Source organism: Chiloscyllium plagiosum, unplaced genomic scaffold, assembly GCF_037043375.1.
Source record: "Chiloscyllium plagiosum isolate Xiang-an unplaced genomic scaffold, Cpla_swu_hap1 HiC_scaffold_45, whole genome shotgun sequence".
NCBI lineage: Eukaryota > Metazoa > Chordata > Chondrichthyes > Orectolobiformes > Hemiscylliidae > Chiloscyllium > Chiloscyllium plagiosum.
The window spans coordinates 62,398,198-62,419,130 of NW_028270183.1; positions in this window are offsets into that span (position 1 = coordinate 62,398,198).

Genomic DNA, 20,933 nt, shown 5'->3' on the forward strand with positions numbered 1-20,933 from the left:
ATTTTTTTTTTTTTGAATGGATAATGTCTCATCAATAAGGTAGATTGATTTGTGACACAGAGATAAAAGAGATTTAGACACCAGGGTGACGTAGTTACAGGGCGAACAAAAGGTGGAACATAAATATTCAATGGATCACAATCTTGTGGAAACTCAGGCAAAATGGGTAATGCGAACAATAATGGGTAAGAAAGGCATTACAGAGAAAGCATTTGGCCTCAGATCATGAAGTAGAGTCAGTCTGAATGTAAATTCTGGCCACTACTTGCAAAGGACACAAGCAGCAGAACAGTTTTAGACACCGAACAGCATTTCATTGCTCATCGCTGCATTAAGCAGGAAGCCATTAGAATTTTTTAACAAACACATTATGATAATTTTGGGAAACTTCAATATTCACATAATCTGGGACAGTCACACTGACAGTGATATTGGAAGAGGAGTTCAGAGAATTTTTTTTCAGTGTTTCTTTGAATAACAAATTGTGCAACTGGCTAGGGATGTAACTATCTCAGAGCGACCGTTGTGTGGTGAAACTTAGTGAATGAGTAATGTCACCTGGAGAGATCCTCCGGGAAATTGTGATAAAGTTCAGCTTAAAGAAATATAAAGTTTTAAAGTGAATCACAGAAAGGACAAGCTACAACTAGAAACAAAAACAGTCTATTACATTTGAGAAAAGAACTGACCAAGGTAAAGAGGCGAAACAAACTGAAATGTGTGCCTGTAAATGGAAACCATTTGAAGGAACAGTGTAAATCACTCAACAAAAGAACATTCCATTGAAACAGACAAAACCTCAGCAAGAAATTCCCACCGGCCCCTCTCTGAGGACAAAATGTATCATATTAGATTAGGAGACTTAGAAGATCACCAAAAAATACTTAAAGTCCTGAAGTGAGAGAGTGTTTTAGGAGTAAGTTTTAAAGGTATTGCAAAGGGTCTGCTATCAGGAGGAGGGCAGTGGGAAGGGGAATCATTGTCAGGGTTTAATGTCGCAAAAGGAACAGGGAGAGGTGAAGGTGCTGGAGGTGGTGAGAGTGTTACAGAGAGTGGTCAGGGTCTGAACGGTGTTACAAAGCCAGTACGGATTGCTGCAGCTGGAGGGGTTTGCAGAGGTAGGGAGGGACATATATATTTTTATTTATTCATTCGTGGGATGTGGGTGTCACTGCTAATTACCCAGAGGACAGCTCAGAGTCAGCCATATTGCTGTGGGTCTGGAGTCACATGTTAGCCAGGCAAGGTGAGAATGTCAGATGTTCGACACAAAAGGAGGTCAGTGAACCAGATGAGTTCTTCCCACTGATCAACAATGCTTTTATGGTGGCCTCACCAATGTCCACCACGACATGACATCACAACTCCTACTCTCAATGCTCTGCCCAATGAAGGTAACCATCCCAAAGACCTGCTTCACCAGCCTGTCTGCGTGTGACACCACTTTCAAAGATCTGTGTACCTGCATCACTGGGTCTCTGACTAACAACACTACCCAAGGCCCGAACATTAACTGTACAAGTCCCACCCTGGCTTGTTTCACCCAAATGGCACACTTCCCATTTATCTAATTAAACTCCATCTGCTATTCTTCAGCCCACTATCCCAGCAGTACTGTTCATCCTGTTATATCACAGATAACCTTCATCACTGTCCAGTTTACCACCAATTTCAGTGTCACCCAAAAAACTTACTTAACTTACTTAACAATATTCCCATCCAAATCATTTATCTAAATGACAAACAACAGGGGACTCACCCCACCGCTGGTCACATGTCTCCAGTCAGAAAAAAACATGTCTCACAAAACCCTCTGTCTCCTACCATCAGGCCCAATTTTCTGTCCAGTTGACTAGCTCCTCCTGAATGCCATAACCTTTTACACTGATCTGAGCTTATTACCCAGTTTACCATATGACACATAGAACACAGAACAGTACAGAACAAGACCGTTCGGCCATGATGACATGCCAATCTTTTATCTGACGGTAAGATAAAAAAAAAGTGGCAGATAGAGTATAATTCAGATAAATGCAAGGTGCTGCAGTTTGGGCAAGCAAATCTTAGCAGGACTTATACACTTAATGGTAAGGTCCGAGGGAGTGTTGCTGAACAAAGAGACGTTGGAGTGCAGGTTCATAGCACCTTGAAAGTGGAGTTGCAGGTAGATAGGATAGTGAAGAAGGCGTTTGGTATGTTTCGTCTTTTGGTCTGAGTATTGAGTGCAGGGATGTCATGTTGCGACTGTACAACACATTGGTTAGACTACTGTTGTAATATTGCGTGAAATTTTGGTCTCCTTACTATCAGAAAGATGTTGTGAAACTTGAAGGGGTTCAGAAAAGATTTACAAGGATGTTGCCAGGGTTGGAGGATTTGAGCTACAGGGAGAGGCTGAACAGGATGGGGCTGTTTTCCCTGCAGCGTTGGAGGCTGAGGGGTGACCTTATAGAGGTTTGCAAAATTATGAAGGGCATGGATAGGGTAAATAGGCAAAATCTTTTCCCTGGGGTTGGGAAGTCCAGAACTAGAGGCCATAGGTTTAGGATGAGAGGGGAAAGATATAAAAGAGACCTAAGGAGCAACTTTTTCATGCAGAGGGTGGTCCGTGTATGGAATGAGCTGCCAGAGGAAGTGGTGGAGGCTGGTTACAATTGCAACATTTAAGATGTATTTGGATGGCTATATGAATAGGAAGAGTTTGGAGGGATACGGACCAAGTGCTGGCAGGTGGGACTAGATTGGGTTGGGATATCTAGTCGGCATTGACGGGTTGGACTGAAGGGTCTGTTTCCATGTTGTACATCTCTATGACTCTAACTTCCATACCCTTCATTTTATTATCATCCATGTGCCTATCCAGAAGTATATTAAATGTCCCTAATGCATCTAATTTTACTGCCAACGCTGGCAGTGCATTCCACTCAGCTACCACTCTGTTTGTAACGAAACTAGCTCTGAAATCTCCCCTTAACCATCCGCTAATCACCGGAAAATTATAAACCCTTGTAATAGCTATTTATGTCAGGGAAACAAAAACTCTCTATATTCACTCTAACTATGCCTCTCATCACCTTGTTCACCTCTGCCAAGTCACCCCTCACCCTTCTTCATTCCAATGAGAAAAGCCTTCGCTCCCTCTATCTTTATTCATAAGACATGCCCTCCATTACAGGCAGCATCCTGGTAAATCTCCTCTTTACCCTCTCTAAAGCTTCCAAATCCTTCCTGTAATGAGGGGATCCAAACTGAACACAATATTCCAAGTGGGATCCAACCAGGGCTCTATAGAGCTGAAGCATAACCTCACAGATTTAAAACTCAATCCCCAAACTCATGAAATCCCACGCAATATATTCCTTCTTAACCAGCCGATCATCTCGGTTGGCAACTTTGAGGTATCTAGGGACTTGGAACTCAAGATCCCTCTGTTCCTCCACACTGCAAAGGATCCTGCCTTTAACCCTGCATTCTGCATTCAATCTTTCAAAATGAATGACTTCACGCTTTTCCAGATTGAACGCTGTCTGCCACTTCTCAGCTCAGCTCTGCATCCTGTCAATGTTCCGTTGCAACCTACAACAGCCCTCCACACTATCAACCACTCCACCGACCTTTGTGTCATTGGCAAATTTTCTAACCCACTCTTCCACTCACACATCCAAGTCATTCATAAACTCACAAAGCGCACTGTAACCACTTCCTGAAGAAAAAAAAAACTGGTCACTAAGCTCCAGGATGAATGTTTTCCATCCATCATCACCCTCCGTCTTCTGTGGGCCAGTAATCCTATATCCAGACAGACAGGTTTCCCTGTATCCCATGCCTCCATATTTTCTGAATGAGCCATAAAGGTGTTCTGTCACATTCTCAAAAGATTCAATAAGACTTTTAAGGCATGACCTTCCCCTTACAAAACCATGCTACTATCTCTAATTAAACTATGGTTTCCCAAGGAATAATAAATCCTGTCTCCCAAAGTCCTCTCCAAAAATCTGCACACAACAGACATAAGACTGACAGGTGTGCAATTCCCAGGGTTTTCCCTATTCACTTTCCTGAACAAGGGAATAATAATTTCCTGCCTCCAATCATCTGGTCTGACTCCAGTGGACAGTGAGGGTGCAAAGGTCATCACCAGGTGCGCAGCAATCCATTGCCTCGCTTCGTGTAGTAACTTCGGACGCATCCAGTCTGGTTCAGCGACTTATCGATCCTTATCTTTGACAAAATTTTCAGCACATTCTCCTTCTTAACATCCGCCTGTTCACGTACAGCAGCCTGTTTCACGTTGTCCTCACAAACGACAAGACCCTTCTCAGCCGTGAATACTGAGGCATAGTATTCATTAAGAACCTCCCCTACCTCCTGTGACTCCAAGCACAAGTTCCTTCCACTATCCCAGATTGGCCTTATCCTCACTCTGACCATCCTCTTGTTCGTCGAGAATGTGGAGAATGCCTCACGGTTTTCCTTAATCCTTCCCAACAAAGCATTTTCATGCCCCCTTCTAGTTGCTCTAATTCCATTCCTCAGTTCCTTCCTGGTACCTTCAGAGAATCCCTGCAGTGTGGAAACGGGCTATTTGACCTAACACCTCCATACCAACCATCCAAACAGTATCCAACCCAGCCCCATTCCCCCACCCTATTACTCTCCATTTGTCCTGACTAATGCACCAAACCTACACATCCCTGAACACTATGGGTAATTTAGCATGGCTGAGTCACCAAACTGGCACATCTTTGGGCTGTGGCGGGAAACCGGAGCATCTGGAGGAAACCCACAGGGAGAATGCGCAAACTCCACACAGACCGTCGCCTGAGGCTGTAATCGAAATGGGGTCCGTGGTGCTTTGAGGTAGCAGTACTAACCACTGAGACACCGTGCCACCCAATGCAAGTCTCTGGAGCCCTGCCTGATCCTTTCTTCCTCAAACTTACGTAACCTTCCTTCTTCCTCTTGACTAGATGCTAAAGTCAATGTGGACAACGTTGACTGCTCTGCCTTCATCTAAGTTTGGCCTTCCTCGAAGAGTCAATCCAGTTTGAGAAACATGGTTATCCACTCACAAAGCCATGCTGACCATCTCGAATCCGCCCTTGCCTTTGTAAATGTAAGGAGCTCCTTTCTCTCAGAATCTCCTCCAACAATTTCCACGTCACTGGTCTAACTGGGCTGTAATTTCCTGGCTTTTTCCTGCACCCTGAAGCGAATGAACAGCACTAGCCAACCTCCAGTCTTCCAACATCTCACTGTATCTTGTAATTTCCTGGCTTTTTCCTGCACCCTGAAGCGAATGAACAGCACTAGCCAACCTCCAGTCTTCCAACATCTCACTGTATCTCTGTAAGGGACACTGCTATCTCTTCCCTAGCTTCCCTCAATATTCTAGAATCAACTTAATGAGCTACTGAAGATTGACCGATCTTTATTTGTTTTAAGATCCAGCACTTTCTCTTCTCTGGTGAGGATTCTTTCCAAGACATCACTATTTATTTCCCCATGTTCCCAAGCTTCCATGTCTTTCGCCACAGTAAATACTGACAAGACTATTTTGTCTCATATCTCACCCATCGCCTCTGGTTCCACGCATGGGTGACGTTATTGATCTTTAAGGGGCCCTATTCTCTACCAAGTTACTCTTTAGCCCTTATTGAAACTTGTGTAAAGGCTTCTGGTAATTCAAATACACATTATCCCCCCTACCACTATACCCCTCCTGCACTCTTACAATTCTGCCATTTATATTCACACCAACAAATTAAATCTCACATGCTCAAAAACAAACTCTCTTTTATCAAATGTGTTTCTAAGTGGCCAGTTATTGTATATTGACATATCCTTTCTAACAATGTCAATATGCTCCCGACTTAGTATCAGGCGAACACTGTTTGGTTTCAGATTGGCAGTTGAAAGGGTTGAGGGAGTTCTTGTTTATCAATCTGAAAAAGGTACCTCACATGGCCAGCAGGTAATAGAGAAGGCAAATCAAATGCTGGCATTTATTACAGAGGGAATGGAGTCTAAAAACATGGAGGTCTAGCTAAAACTATACAAGGCAATAGTCAGACCACACCTCGAATATTATGAACAGTGTGAGTGCCCGAAGGAAAGGTATTTTCGAATTGGAGGCAGTCCAGAGAAGGGTCACTCGGCTGATCCTGGGAATGGAGGGGATTTTCTAATGAGAAGAGGTGGAGTAGGTTGAGGTTGAACCCATTGAAGTTTAGATAATGAGAGAGAAATGGAATGAACCAACCAAGATTCTGATGGGGTCTGATCGGGCAGATGCTTGGAAGTTAGTAAATAGAACAGTAGAGCACAGCAGCAGGCCCTTCGGCCCACCACGTCTATGCTATCTAATATACTATTCTAACTCATACCATCTGACTGCACATGGGTCCATATCCCTCTATTCTCTGCCTGTTCATGTTTCTGTCTAAATGCCACTTCAAAACTTTACTCACATTTCTGCTTGTATGACTTCCCTTTTTAACATCCACTCACGTTAAAAAAAACTGGCTTCACACATCTCGTTTAAAATTCCTCTTTCTCACCTTAAAGCGATGCGCTTCAGTATTTGGAACTTACACATTGGAAAAGAGATTCTGACTGTCCACATTATCTATCCCTGTTCCAAATGTTATATTCCTGTATCTGGTCACCTGTCAGCCTCTAATACTCTCACAAAACTATCCAACTTTGTTAAACTTCCTCTTACACCTAACACACCCTTAAAAAAACCCAACACAGGCAACATGCTGATAAACCCCTTTTGCACCCTGTCCAAAGTCTCTACCTCCTTCCTATTGTGTGGAGATGAGAACTGCACACAGTACTCCACGTGACAAAACAAGCATTTTATACAATTACAACATCAGATGCAAATCACTATACTTAACCTTGTTACCGATGAAGTCCAGTGTTCCATTTGCTTCCTTCCCCATCTGAAACACGTCTGTTGCTATTTTCTGGGAGTTACTGACTTGCACCAAGATCCTTCTGTATATCAATATCCCTCAGTATGCTAACTTTCTACTTGAATTTGACATCATCTCACACTTCTCCAGATTAAACTCAATTTGCCATTTCTGTCTATCTTTCCAAATGTTCTGTAACCTCCTGCAGATTTTAATGAATCAGAGAAACAAAGGTTTTGAGGAAAAGGCAGGAAAGTAGAGTTGAACAGTATCAGATCAGGCATGATCTTACTGAAGGACAGAGCATACCCAATGAGCCAAATGGCCTCATTCTCCTACATCTCATAGTCTAAACACAAACTGAATATGTCCTGCATAATATTATGGGTGTCTGCTCACAAAACGCCTTTATAATGGGATTATTGGATATTTATTAGTATACAGCATTTGATCTACAAATATGATATGACGTTATAGAAAACCATCTCACATACAATCCAGGATTCTATCCATTGCAGCACTGATAGTCAGGCCATGGAGAATGCCAGGTTTCTGGGTTGGAGACAGTTACACAAATGGGGAGGGTTGCACAAACTGAAAGAGGTTCCTGTGGTCGCGAGGTGTCGGGAATGAAGATGAAATTTAACAAGATAAAGATCAAAGAATTGGAGAAGGATAAGGAGATTACAAATTTTTCACAGCTAAGGAAGGGTTGTAGGAGCTGGAGAAGATTAAATAGGTAGGGACCGATGGAGAGGTTAAAGACAAATACATTGACATGGAGGTGGCATTGGTGGGAGGAGCTTACAGGGATAGACAGGACTGTCAGGGTTTACAGGGATGAAGGAATTTAGTATCTACTGGGTAAGGTTAGGAATTAGTGCGTTAGGGATTGGAGAACCTGACAGAGACAAACACAGAGGTGTAGTGTGGACGAGAGGAGATTTTAAACAGAGGAAGAAATATCGGGACTGGAGGATATTACAGAGATCACGAATACAGCATGGGTCAGGATTGATGCCTGCGATCCTCTGTGTTGTCGCATCGAGGACCAGTACAGCAGAGGTGAAGGCAGGACCCTCACAAGGTGGTTGGAGTGAAGCTTAGAATGTTGATGTTCCTTGCCCAGCTCTGTATCTATGTTCTGTCTTCCAGGTCTGAATATAGAAGTCTACTACCTCCATGCTGTGCTGTTTACTGTGAGTGATTTTACCGGCTGCAGGATTTACTGAAGGCTCCAGATCTTCCTCTCCATCTCTCTCTGGCTGACCAAGCATCTTCAATGAGGTGATGGATGAGACAGGAGTTAGGATCATCCTGATTACCTGCATGAGAAAGAAATAGACAGAATGGGAAATTAGACTGATGCAATGAGGATAACTCATGCAGAGTGGCACTGAGTCCAGCAGAGATCTTGAAAATCCCAGTCTCCATCCCTTGCCTGTGATGCTGCGTCTCTCTGGAGTGGACAATTCTGTTGACTCAGGATCTCAGACCATCGGTAAGAGGGAGAAACACTGACAGAGGCAGCGAATAGACTGACACAGCGAGGGATACCATATGGAGAGGTACTGAGTGATGTCACATTATTAGACACTGCATTAACAGGGAATTATTGGAATTTGTAACAAAGGCACTGGCATAATTGTGAGGGGATTCAAACTTCCTATCTCATCATCTCATTGGCGGTGGGTCACAGACGAGGCTGACTCTCTCCCACTCTCGGGGGTGGGCTGGGGCGCGGTCTGGAGTTGGCTATACAGACCAATGTGGCCTTCCACACTTCCACAGACTCTATTACACTTGGGGCAGAAGGTGGCTATGGGAAGGGTGTGGGAGTGGCATTGGTGTGGTCATGCGCTCCTTGTGCTGTTTTCTCCTGGATTCCCATTTTCCCCACAGAAAGTCTCGAGGTACTTAGCAGCTTCCCAATGCTCCTCCTCCCACTTCGGACGATCTTGGCACAGGACTTACCAGATTTGATTAAGAGATGAAAAAAAACTATCAATTCTGAAGAAGCCAACATTTAGAAATGTGGACACATTTGTTAAAGAGACCGTCAGGGATTCTCCTAGCTGGCGGAGTGCAGTCGGAAGAGGAAACGTTGCCAGCGTTTAATCAGATGATCAGAACAGGGAGAGGTGAAGGTGCTGGAGGTGGGGAGAGTGTTACAGAGAGGGACAAAGGCCTGAACAATGTTACAAAGCCAGTACGATTTGCTGCAGCTAGAGCTGTTTGCAGAGGTAGGGATGGACATCTGTATTTTCATTGATTCATTCATGGCCTGAGGCTGTCAGCGAATGGACCAGCATACATTGCCCTACTGCGAATTGGCTAGAGGCAGCTCAGACTCAGCCATATTGCTGTGGGACTGGAGTCACATGTGAGCCAGACCAGGTAAGAATGTCAGATGCCCCTCCCTAATGGACATACGTGAACAAGTTGAGTTTTTTCCAGATAATCAACAATGCTTATACGGTGGACTCACTGATGTCCTGAACAGATATACCATGACATCGCAACTCCTACTCTCAATGCTCTACGCAATGAAGGGTAACCATCCCAAACGCCGGATCACAACTAACAACAGGGCAATTCCAAACTACTCTTTCAAACATACTGCAGCCTTAGTGCACCACCACTTCCCAGACAATGCTGAAAAGAGAGAAAGAAAGAACATAATAAGAATTGGCAATAAAAAGTGAATTTCACCAATCACAGTCTCGATTAGATTACCTTTCCCTTCCGACGTCTCCAGGACGGAAATGAAGGAAATGGGAGAAATTCAATAACATAACACATCGAAATTCATTGGAACGATTTTCCCATTCGCCAGAAATCCAAATAATGACGAGTCGAGTCACCGCAGGATGTAGTTTCACAACAGCGATGAAATAACAGTCTCCATTCGGTTCCAGTAAAAACTCAACTTGCCTGGAACAGCAGAGCTGCTTGCGATTTTCCGTGCGGGAGGCGAACACGATCGTGACAGCACAGACACTTCGGAAAATTCGGTACTTTTCCACACCACAGTTAATTCCACGGGAAGCAAACTCATTTTTCTTCTGTTGCAAACAGAAATGCAGCAGGGGTTGAAATCGTATTTGAACAAGTGGCGTCGTTGGAGTTGATCAGCAGAAATGGCAGCGGTGGGATTCGAACCCACGCCTCTGACGAGACTGGAGCCTTAATCCAGCGCCTTCGACCGTTCGGCCACACTACCAGCCGCCCGCAGCCGCCCCTTTTCTTGCACTTCCAATTGTGCTCCTGCATACCAACGTATGCAAAGTCACGTGAAAAGGGTTCCATGACCCCTCTCCGACTCGCACAGCTGCTGGGATGTGCCTGTCTACAATATCAATTTTGCAGCAGATAATGATAGCCCATCAATCCAGACAAAAATCAATGGTATGCTGAGTCTATCTTCTCAGACTCTTTTCAGCTACAAATGTATCTGCGTGAGAATGTGTGAGAATATATGATCGGTTATGATTTGGTCACATTACCATGAGCTGCTTGACATTACTGCAATTTCGATTCTTGCTTTGCTAAATGATTTCACCCATTGCTCGAAACAGGACAACTTTCACGTTTACACGGAACACGAAACACACCGGACTACAGGGAAAATGCACAAAGCTGAGCAGGCCGTGTTCCACATCATACCGTGCAGCACAGTTACAGTCACTGTGTCTGTTTTGCAGAATAAGATTCCCAAAGAATGTTCTCCACCCTAAAACCGGAGGTAGCATTACAGGTCCAGAGGTTCCCCTGAGAGTGTAATTTCTTTCGTTGCTGTTGCTGACTGAATGGGCCACTAACGTGCGAACTGCTCCAAAACATGATTCAGGACCTCTGGTGCCAACTCTCGCACGTTGAATAACGACAGACAGCTTCCAAATGAGGTATTTCAGAGACGACTTTGGGGTACATTTGACAGACAGACTCGTTCAGGAATCCGTGGTGCGCTTCTTCCCTGTCTTTGAACCGGGCCGCCTGCGCAAGGAATGCAAATGCGGTACTGCTCTTCGTGAAAGGATCAGAAGGCGGTAACTACATTCTCAAACGGAATGGCATATGAACAGAACCAGGTTGGAGAAAAACTTTACAATGCTTTGCACAGTAATTAAATGGAGTTGCATTACATTTCACTACGAGAGCACATTTGTTCAAGCAAATTCGAATGAAGGTTTACAGATGGGAAAGCAAGCAAGAAAGCTCCTTTCTTGACCATGTAAAAGGCCGCAGTTGAAGAACAAAGCAGTTTCTGCCCACTTTCGAAATGGGCACCTTTCGCGTGTAAGGCGAGTGTGATGACCACTACGCTACAGAAACCAGCCTCAGCCAACCGTGCTGCGGCTCAGTGGCATCCAGCACTGACAGTTGAAGCCATTCTACCTTTCACCTTGTTTAAATTTGGCTATGTGGTGAGCATGGACGAGATACACCGAAGTATCTGTTTCCACGCGGTGTACCCCAAAAACACTGCAGAAACGAACGACTTCCTTACTTTTGCTCCGACTGACCATACTCCGTGAAATTTTCCCAGATTCTCAGTTGTTGATTTTTGCAGCTGGAAGTTACCTCAGAAACCCTGTTAATTCGTAATATATTGAGCGAATCGCAAAACAGAAATCATTTAACACGGAACACAAACAAAACTGGCATACCTAACGCATTTTCAGACACAGCGAGCATGAATGCAAAATGTGAGACAGGCCGGGGGCATGAGTCATAAAGTAATCTCACAACTAACAACAGTGCAATTCCAAACTGCTCTTTCAAACATACTGGAGCCTGAGTGCACCACCACTTCCCAGACAATGCTGAAAAGAGAGAAAGAAAGAACACAATAAGAATGGAAAACACAATAAGAACACAAAAAAAAGTGAATTTCACCAATCACAGTCTCGATTAGATTCCCTTTCCCTTCCGATGTCTCCAGAACGGAAATGAAGGAAATGGGAGAAATTAAATATCATATGACAACGAAATTCATTGGAACGATTTTCTCATTGGCCAGAAAACCAAATAACGACGAGTCGAGTCACCGAAGGACTTTGTTTCTCAACTGCGATGAAATAACAGTCTCCATTCTGTTCCAGTAAAAACTCAACTTGCCTGGAACGTAAAGCAACACTAGAGCTGCTTGTGACTTTCCGCGCGGGAGGCGAACACGATCATGACAGCACAGAACTTCCCCAAACCACAGTTAATTTCCCGGGAAGCAATACCATTTTCCTTCTGTCTGAAACAGAAATGCACCAGGGGTAGAAACTGCATTATGACAAGGCTGCGCCTTTGGAGTTGATCAGCGAAAATGGTAGCGGAGGGATTCGGACCCCGCCCTTGACGAGAGCATTGTCGAGGTTGGAGCATTGATCCCGCGCCTTAGACCTCTCGGCCACACTACCAACCGGCCGAGCTGCCCATTTTCTTGCGCTTCCAATTGTGCTCCTGCATAACAACAGATGCAAAGTCACGTGAAAAGGGTTCCATGATCTCTCTCCGACTCGCACTTCTGCCTGGATGTGCCCGTCTGCAATATCAATTTTGCAGCAGCTAATGATAGCCCATCATTGGGAGACGTTGCGGTACATTTGACAGACAGACTCGTTCAGGAATCCGTGGTGCGCTGTGACACCAGCGCATCAGCTTCTTCCCTGCCTTGGAAACGGGCCGCCTGCGCAAGGAATGCAAATGCGGTACTGATTTTCGTGGAAGGATCAGACCGCGGGAACTGCACTCTCAAACAGAATGGCGTATGTTCAGAACCAGATTGGAGAAAACCCTCACAACGTTTCGCCCAATAATTAAATGGAATTGCATTACTTCACCCCGAGAGCAGGCTTGCGTGAGCAAACTCAAAGCCAGGTTTGCGAATGGCAAAGCAAGCAAGAAAGCTCCATTCCCGCTCGTCTAAAAGGCTCCTGTTGGGAACAGGGCTGTTTCTGCCCAGTTTCATACTGGGGAACCTTTCCTGTGAAAGGCGAACGTGATAACCATGACACTTCAGAAACATGTCGCGCTGGGAGCTGTTGCTGTTCTGCGATGTCCAGCACTAACACTTGCTACCGTTCTACGCTTCATCTTTCTGTCTCCAATAGCTCGTTGTTGTCCAGCGTTATTGGCATCATCGAAAAGGTTAGAATATCACGTAAAATTGCTTACAGAATATAGAAAAGGATGTTGTCATAGTTACAATGTTTGGACTGCAGGGTGAGGCAGTATGGAAAGTTTGTAAACTGAGTGTTTAAGTTGTTTACCCAAGGTGGGGCGAGTTGAAAACTAGAGAGCATAGGTTTAAGATGAGAATGCTAAAATTTTAAGAGAGACCTGAGGCACCTTTCCCACAGAAGGCTGTGCGTGTTTGGAATAAGCTACCAGAGGAAGTGGAGGAGGCTAGTACACTCAGAAGATTTCAAAGGCAACCGGATGAATTTCTGGATAGGAAGGGTCTAGAGGGATAGGAGCCACAATTAGACACACAGGACTTGAACAATTATTAAACATTACATATTAGCAACAATTGTTCTTGAAAACAGTTCATAGCAAACTTGGAAATGATTAAAAATCTCATATTGCTATCCATAATGTGTAGAACTGAGCAGTAATTATTGGAATGCAAAACATTCAGCAGTGTCTTAACTTATAAGGCCCAATATTAATCCAACGATTACTGTGAACATTCAAATGCTGTTAGTGCATGATGGGAAATGATTAGTTGGTTTGTGGATGTGTTGACCTGAAATAAAAGATACATCTTTCATTGTAATACTGGCACTAATAAATAATGGAGTCAGCTATTATGTGAATCTCGCGATGCATGTTACAAAACATCAAATAAATTTCTGTATGACTGTTGGAATGACAATGAATTGACAGTTAATTTTAGAATTCTGACAAAGTAAATTGTACAATATTTCCCAACGAGTTTGCTCTGATGTCGATTAGATATTTAGTAAAGTCAGTGAACTGAGAATTAAAATACTGGTATGATGAGTTCGATAAAAACTGACACGTAGCAAGTATTGATCAGAATTGTGCTGTCATTTAAAACTCTCAGTTATCGAATAATTCTAAGCTTCGTGTTGCTGCTAATCATGTAGAATTACCATATGTAATTGTTGCAATTTTGAGTCATTAATGTTTTGACATTTATGACAGAATAACAAAGAAAATAAGTGGATAAAGAACATAGGTATCAGAAAAATAAAGTCAACGGCATTTATAGAGAAATTGCTTTGAATATTGTCTCTGGAAAAAAAAAAAACAGCTGATTAAGTTTAATGGGGATCTGATCAAAATGTACTGAGTCACAATTACACTTTTGTATGGGTGATTGAACTGGATTGCCCATACCGTGAACTTGCGTCATCTCAATACATGCTTTGAATTTTTTTAGATTAGATTTCCCACAGTGTGGAAACTGGGCTTTCGGGCCAACAAATCCACACCGACCCTCCGAACAGTAACCCACTCAGTCCCAGTTCCCTCTGACTAATGCACCTAACACTATGGGCAATTTAGCACAGCCAATTCACCTGACCTACACATCTTCGGACTGTGGGAAGAAACCAGGGCAAACCCACACAGATACGGAGAGAATGTGCAAACTCCATACAGACAGTTGCCCGAAGCTGGAATTGATTACTATGAGCATTCTCAGCTGTAAATATTTTAGTTTGATTATTGCCCTAGGAAAGATGTAGCACGTAAATAATACAAAGATATCTCTTGCTTATCTTACTGTGGGGCGATAGCATTATTTTAATAGCACGTTGCTGTGACTTGGTTGGATATTAATTAAGACTGGTAACACCCTGTGGATTAAAATATAGTAGCTGGCTTTAAGGATAGATGAAAAATAATAACCATTCACCGAATGTTGAACAGAATTTTTTTTTGCTCAAAAATGCAGGGAATACATGAAAAAAAATGTATTGGTTTCTATGTAGAGCATTGTTATTTAAAATTATGTCATTATTTTTATCAATGTTGATATATTTGTGTCAGAATTAGGAAGAAAAATGCATAGAGTCAAAGTGAACATTACACTGAACAAAAGCTACATTAAATGACATTTGACTGAAAAAGGAATTTTCATAAATACGTCATCAATGTACATTGACATATAACATTAAAATACGAATGACAAGACTGGAACAAGTTCAAAACAAGTTTCTACTTATGAAACGAAAACAATAAACAGTTTGCAGCACGCATGAATTAAAGAAGCAGTCTTTAATGTGACAAGTCAGCTGAAGACCACTTCCCATTTTCCAGAAATGCAGACTGCCAAAAATTCAAAATTTAGTGTTGTTGAGTAATACAGTAAAATGTGTGCAACATGAGCTTTCTCTTGCACACAGGAAAGAACAAGAAAATGTAAAAGATTTTCAGCATGAAATAGATTTATTTCTTAGTATTACAGTCAATATTCATTCAAAAGTGTAATTGTTCGTTTAAGCAGCAGACATTGTGTTTAATTACTGAGCTGAAATGTAAGATATAGACTGCATTTATTGGATGGACTGAGGGCCAAAAGTATACCGTGGTAATTGCTCTCAGGAACAATAAAATACTTCGGTTACTCTACTGAACAGTAATTAGATGCTCATGAAGATCTGTGTCCCCCAATTTGCTGTGTATTGTGTGAGCACTGATTTCAATAATGCAGATGGAATAATTTGGTATCAATGCTCTTATTGAAAATTAATGGAATTTTGATGCTAGCATTGCTTTGGAAACACACTTAAACAATCATGCTATAAATGAGAGTTACACAAAGTCAACTTTCAAATGAAAATACTCCAATATTTTGGAAACATTCCAATCTGACATTCAGTGTACATAGGTGAGTGATTTTTTTAAAAAAATTCAGACAATTCATAACCTAAACAATAATTTAAAAATAACTTTGAGTAAAGGATATAAAGACATTAGAAAAAATACAACATTTAGTTACAAATGCAGGAAATCAGCTGATTGATGAATAATAGGAAATGACATTTATTTATTTTATTGAAGAAGAAATTGATTTTCTTTTCATGGAGAATAAGCTTTTATGTGTTTTAGTTGTTTGAGCAAAGCTTTTTGGAAAAATAATTGATGAATATCCTTACTTCAACTCTTTCTTCTTTAAGACAGCAACATTCTCAAATATTTTCGAAGGAATACCGAACCAGCAGAATTAAATGTATACTTTTCTATGTGGCCTGAAGAAAATAAATAGCATTGTAATTATTGGAATGAACGACAGATTAAAAACTCATGTTGACTTGAAAGACAATTCAACAGTGTTGCCATCATTAAAATAAAACTTGATGCTCACAATGATTGAGAGATTATATACTGCCATAATTTTATATTTGTTCATATACTGAGTTGGAATTCCACATTGATATATCATACTAGATTGAACAATTATTAGATATTAGCAACAGTTGGATTGTCAAAATCCTATCAGTCAGTTTAAGAATAATGAGAAATCTCATCTTGCTGTGTGACTGAGCAATGTATACAAACAAACAGGATTTATTCCAATAAAAAGTAATTATAGTTCTCTGAATTTTAAAGTCTGAGATTATTGTGATTATTCAAATGGGTAAATATCAGATATTTACAAAGAGTGTTTGATGGGAAGTCATTGGTTCCATTGTGGGATAGTTGAGCTGAAAAAATGGATTTTATATTGTAGTATTCATGCTAAGATACAAATGATTAACATAAAATGTGAATCTCACAACATTTGATAGAAAGACTAATTGAAATAATTGTGTAATAATTGCAATGATAATGAATGGATAATTAATGTTGTAATGGAAGCAAATAAAGTGATTCAATATCTGAACAGCACTTTGCTGCGATGTTGATTGGATAGTCATGAAGGTTGGTAAACAAAGGAATACAATACAGGTTTAAAGACCGAACACACACAAAAAAAGATCCATTCAGTGATTATTGGACAAAATTTTCTTTTTGCTCAATAATGGAGGAAATGCAAGCATTTTATTTTGATCCATTGATTTCCTTGTAGAGCTATGCTATTTTAAATTATATAATTATTATTCTGATCAATGTTTAGATATTTGTGTCAGAATTAGGAAGAAAATAAACTGACAGTGAAAGTGAATTTATAGTGAATAAAAGATGCAGTGAATGACATGTGGTTTAAAAAGGATTTGTATAATTGTGTAATTATTGCACATTGATAAATAATGTTGAAATAAAAATAAAAAAACAACATATTCAAAGCATCCTTTTTTTACAATTAAAATTAAAATAATAATCATTTTGAAGAACATGATTTGAAAAAGGAAACAGGCATTTAATGTGATATTTTACCTGAAGACAACTTTCCTTTTTCAAAAAGTAGGACTTCCAAGAATTGAACATTTAGTGTGTTTGTTGAAAGAACAAACAAATGGATGTAACTGCACTTTTTCTTGCATGCAACAAACTTCATAAAAATTTTAAAAGAATTTTAGTATGTAAAAGATGTTAGGTCTTAGTGGGTTCATTTGAAACACAATTCATGTTTGTATTGAATTGAATTCTAATCAAAGCAAGTCAACAGGAATCCACTATTAAAAGAAAAATCAATAGGATTCCATTATTGAACTAAAAATCAACTGGGACTGCAATATGACAATAAAAAAACTGCTTTCGATGAATGGGAAACTACAATGTAATATGGTTGCATCAGTTGATGTACTGTGCCATAATATCATACTTAAACCTGGATATACTGTATTTGAACAATGTTAAAATATTTTTTGGCTACAATCTGGATTACAAAAAGTTCATTGCAACCATATTAATGATGAGAACTGTCAGGTTGTTATGTAACTACGTAATGTGTAGAGATGAACAGTAATTATTGGTGTGAAAAGAAATCAGACATGACTTGATTTATATGTTTGAACGTTAACGTCATGATTCCTGAGCGTATTCAAATAAGAAAGAATAATGTATTTACTGCGAGTGCTGGAATGCAAGTCATTGTTTGTTTAGTGGGTGTGTTGACCTGGAATAAATAATCTGTTTTTCATTGTAATATGAAACACTAAGAAATAATGGATTTAACTAAAATGCAAATCTCATGATGTTGTTACAAAGACTAAACTGAATTACTGTCTAATTATTGGAATGACAATGAAATGAAAATTAGTGTTAGAAGTCTTACAACTTAAATAACTCAATATTTCTAAACAAGATTGCTCTGATGTTGATTAGATATTCATTAAAATCAGTGGACTGAGAATAAAAATGTTGGAATAATGGTGTGTAAAAAGCACCTCAGATATGCTGTACTCATTGATCAGAATTATTTTGCCATTCAAAATTCTCAGCTTTTCAATATTCTATTTTTCTTATCTCGGGTTTGATTCTGAAGAAAAAGAATTCGTAATTGTAGTTACTTTATGTATCATCAATATTTAGACATTTGCGCTAAAACATGGAAGAAAATAAGTAGTCAAGGAAAATTAATATTACAGAATGAAAGTCAATGTCATTGAGTGGTGAAGAATGGTATTCAATATTTTCTCTGAAGAAACAAATACGTTTAATGTATATGACTCCAAAATGTTTGCAGATATCGATATAACGAGCTTCAATTACACTTTTGTAGTGATGATTAGACTGGACAATGAGAAAACTTAGAAATATTCAGAACTATCAGGGATGATAACGAAATATTTGCTGTGCTTATTGAGCTCAAGGACAATAAGATACTTCAGAAGAGTGTTCTACTCAGCAGTAATTAGATGGCCTTGAACATGGTCATGTCGTCTTTGTGCAGGGTGTGTGTACACTTTGATTTCCCAAACGTGGAGCTGTTTTACAAAGAAGTCCACACTTCCTTCCTTTGGTTTTCTTGCAGACCACACTCCTTTATAATTCATATAATTTATTATGGTCAGTATTTCGACATTTATATCAGAATTCAGAAGAAAATGAGAAGCAATTAACATGAGTATTTTCATGAATGAAAACAATAAATAAAATTTACAGTGGCAATTTTCAGTGTTTTCTCTTAATACGCAGATGAAGATTTGTTTTAATAGACATGAGTACAAAGTATTTGTACTAAGCTAAAATGAAATGTTTTGCCAACTTTGGACTGGTAACCTGTTCTAAAACTTGTAACGAATCAGGATCATCAACATCTCGATATATGTTGGTGCTAGCGTCCTCAGCCATCTGTAATAAAAAAAAATGACTATTGGTTTTAACTGCATATGTCCTGTGTAATTACTGAACTGAAATATAAGGTAACGATTGAATTCATTGGATAGAATGATCAGTAAATGTTTACTGTGATGCTTGCTCTCAGGAACAAGAAGGAACTTACTCAGGTGATTCTACTCAGCATTAATTATATGATCATCAAGACTTTGTGTGGCTCGATGTGCCATTTTGTGTGAGCATTGATATCAATAACATTGAGATTTTTTTATGTGATATAGGAATGGATTAACAATTGGGTGTTAAAGATCATAATTAAAGCCACTGTTGTAAGAATTTACTCTAATTCCTTTGTGAATCACATTTAAAAACAGTGAGACATTTGCAACTTCGATTTTCAAGTGAACGCACCAATATTTTCAAAGCATTTTAATTTCACACTGAATATAAGTAGGCGAGAGAAAAATAAAATGAGCTCTCAGTACATCAATCGAAGTGGAAGGAGAAATTTAATTTGATCAAAAGATGGAGCAATAATGAGATGAATTACAACATTTTGTTGTATAATAAAGGTAATCAAGAGACTGAAGGGCAATAGGAAATGACATCTGTTTCATTTACTGAAGGAGAAATCATTTTTTTTATCTTGCACAGTACAGAAAAAGGATTGATGTACGTGATTTTCTGAAATGCATATTGTTTATATGTTAAATATTTATTGAAACTCTTTTGCAGGATTGAATTCAGAATATATTATATGTGAACATTCCTGAGCTGATTGGCAGTAAAATGCTATTGCTCACCATATGGATCATAATTGGATTTTTTTTTAGTTCCCTACAGTGTGGATACAGGCCCTTTGGCCCAACAAGTCCACAGCGACCCTCCGACGAGTAACCCATTTCCCTTTCACTAGTGCACCTTTCACTACGGGCAATTTAGCATGGCCAATTCACCTAACCTACACATCTTTGAACTGTGGGAGGAAGGCGGAATGCCCAGACGAAACCCACACAGACACGGGGAGAATGTGCAAACTCCTCACAGACAGTCGCCCGAGGCTGGAATCGAATCTGGGACCCTGGTGCTGTGAAGCCACAGTGGTAACCACTGACCCACCGTGCCCACCCCCCCAATTTTTGTAGGATATTTTAAACAAAAAAATCATTATTTAGATAGTTTAAGTTTTAAAAACTACAATGTTCTCAAATTTAAAATTTTCAGATACTATAATGAGATACATAGTTTTCTTAGTGACCTGAAGATAATAAATCGCAGAGTTCTGTGATTATGGAAATGAACAACAGGTAGAAGCAAATCCAGTGTTGGATTGAAAAACAATTCATTCTTCGCTTCGATATTTTTGAACCAACATTCTTGGCTGCTCTGACACATGTCTGCTGAAGGTGGGAATTCAATCCACGCCTCGTCGTCTTGTAGTAGAGACATTACCAGAGCTCCACAAGAGCCTTTCATTATGTTCTCATCAAGGAATGGTGGGAGTATTGTCACATCCTCACGATGGTTATGCGAACGAAAACTAATCAAGATTCATTGCGAAACTTTGCCTGATTCTGTGTGTAATGGACTAACAATGAAATAGTTCACAATAATAACGGTACAAAGCACAAATGGTCATACTTAAAAATTAATATCATGATAATTAAATGAAAGACATGTAGACATAATCGTGTGATATTGTAAATTCATTAAAATAAATAAAACTATTCAATATGTTTAAAGTATTTGTTCTTATAATAAAAAGACAATCAGAATTTTTTGCAACATTAAGAAATCAGAAAAAAGTGTTATTCAATG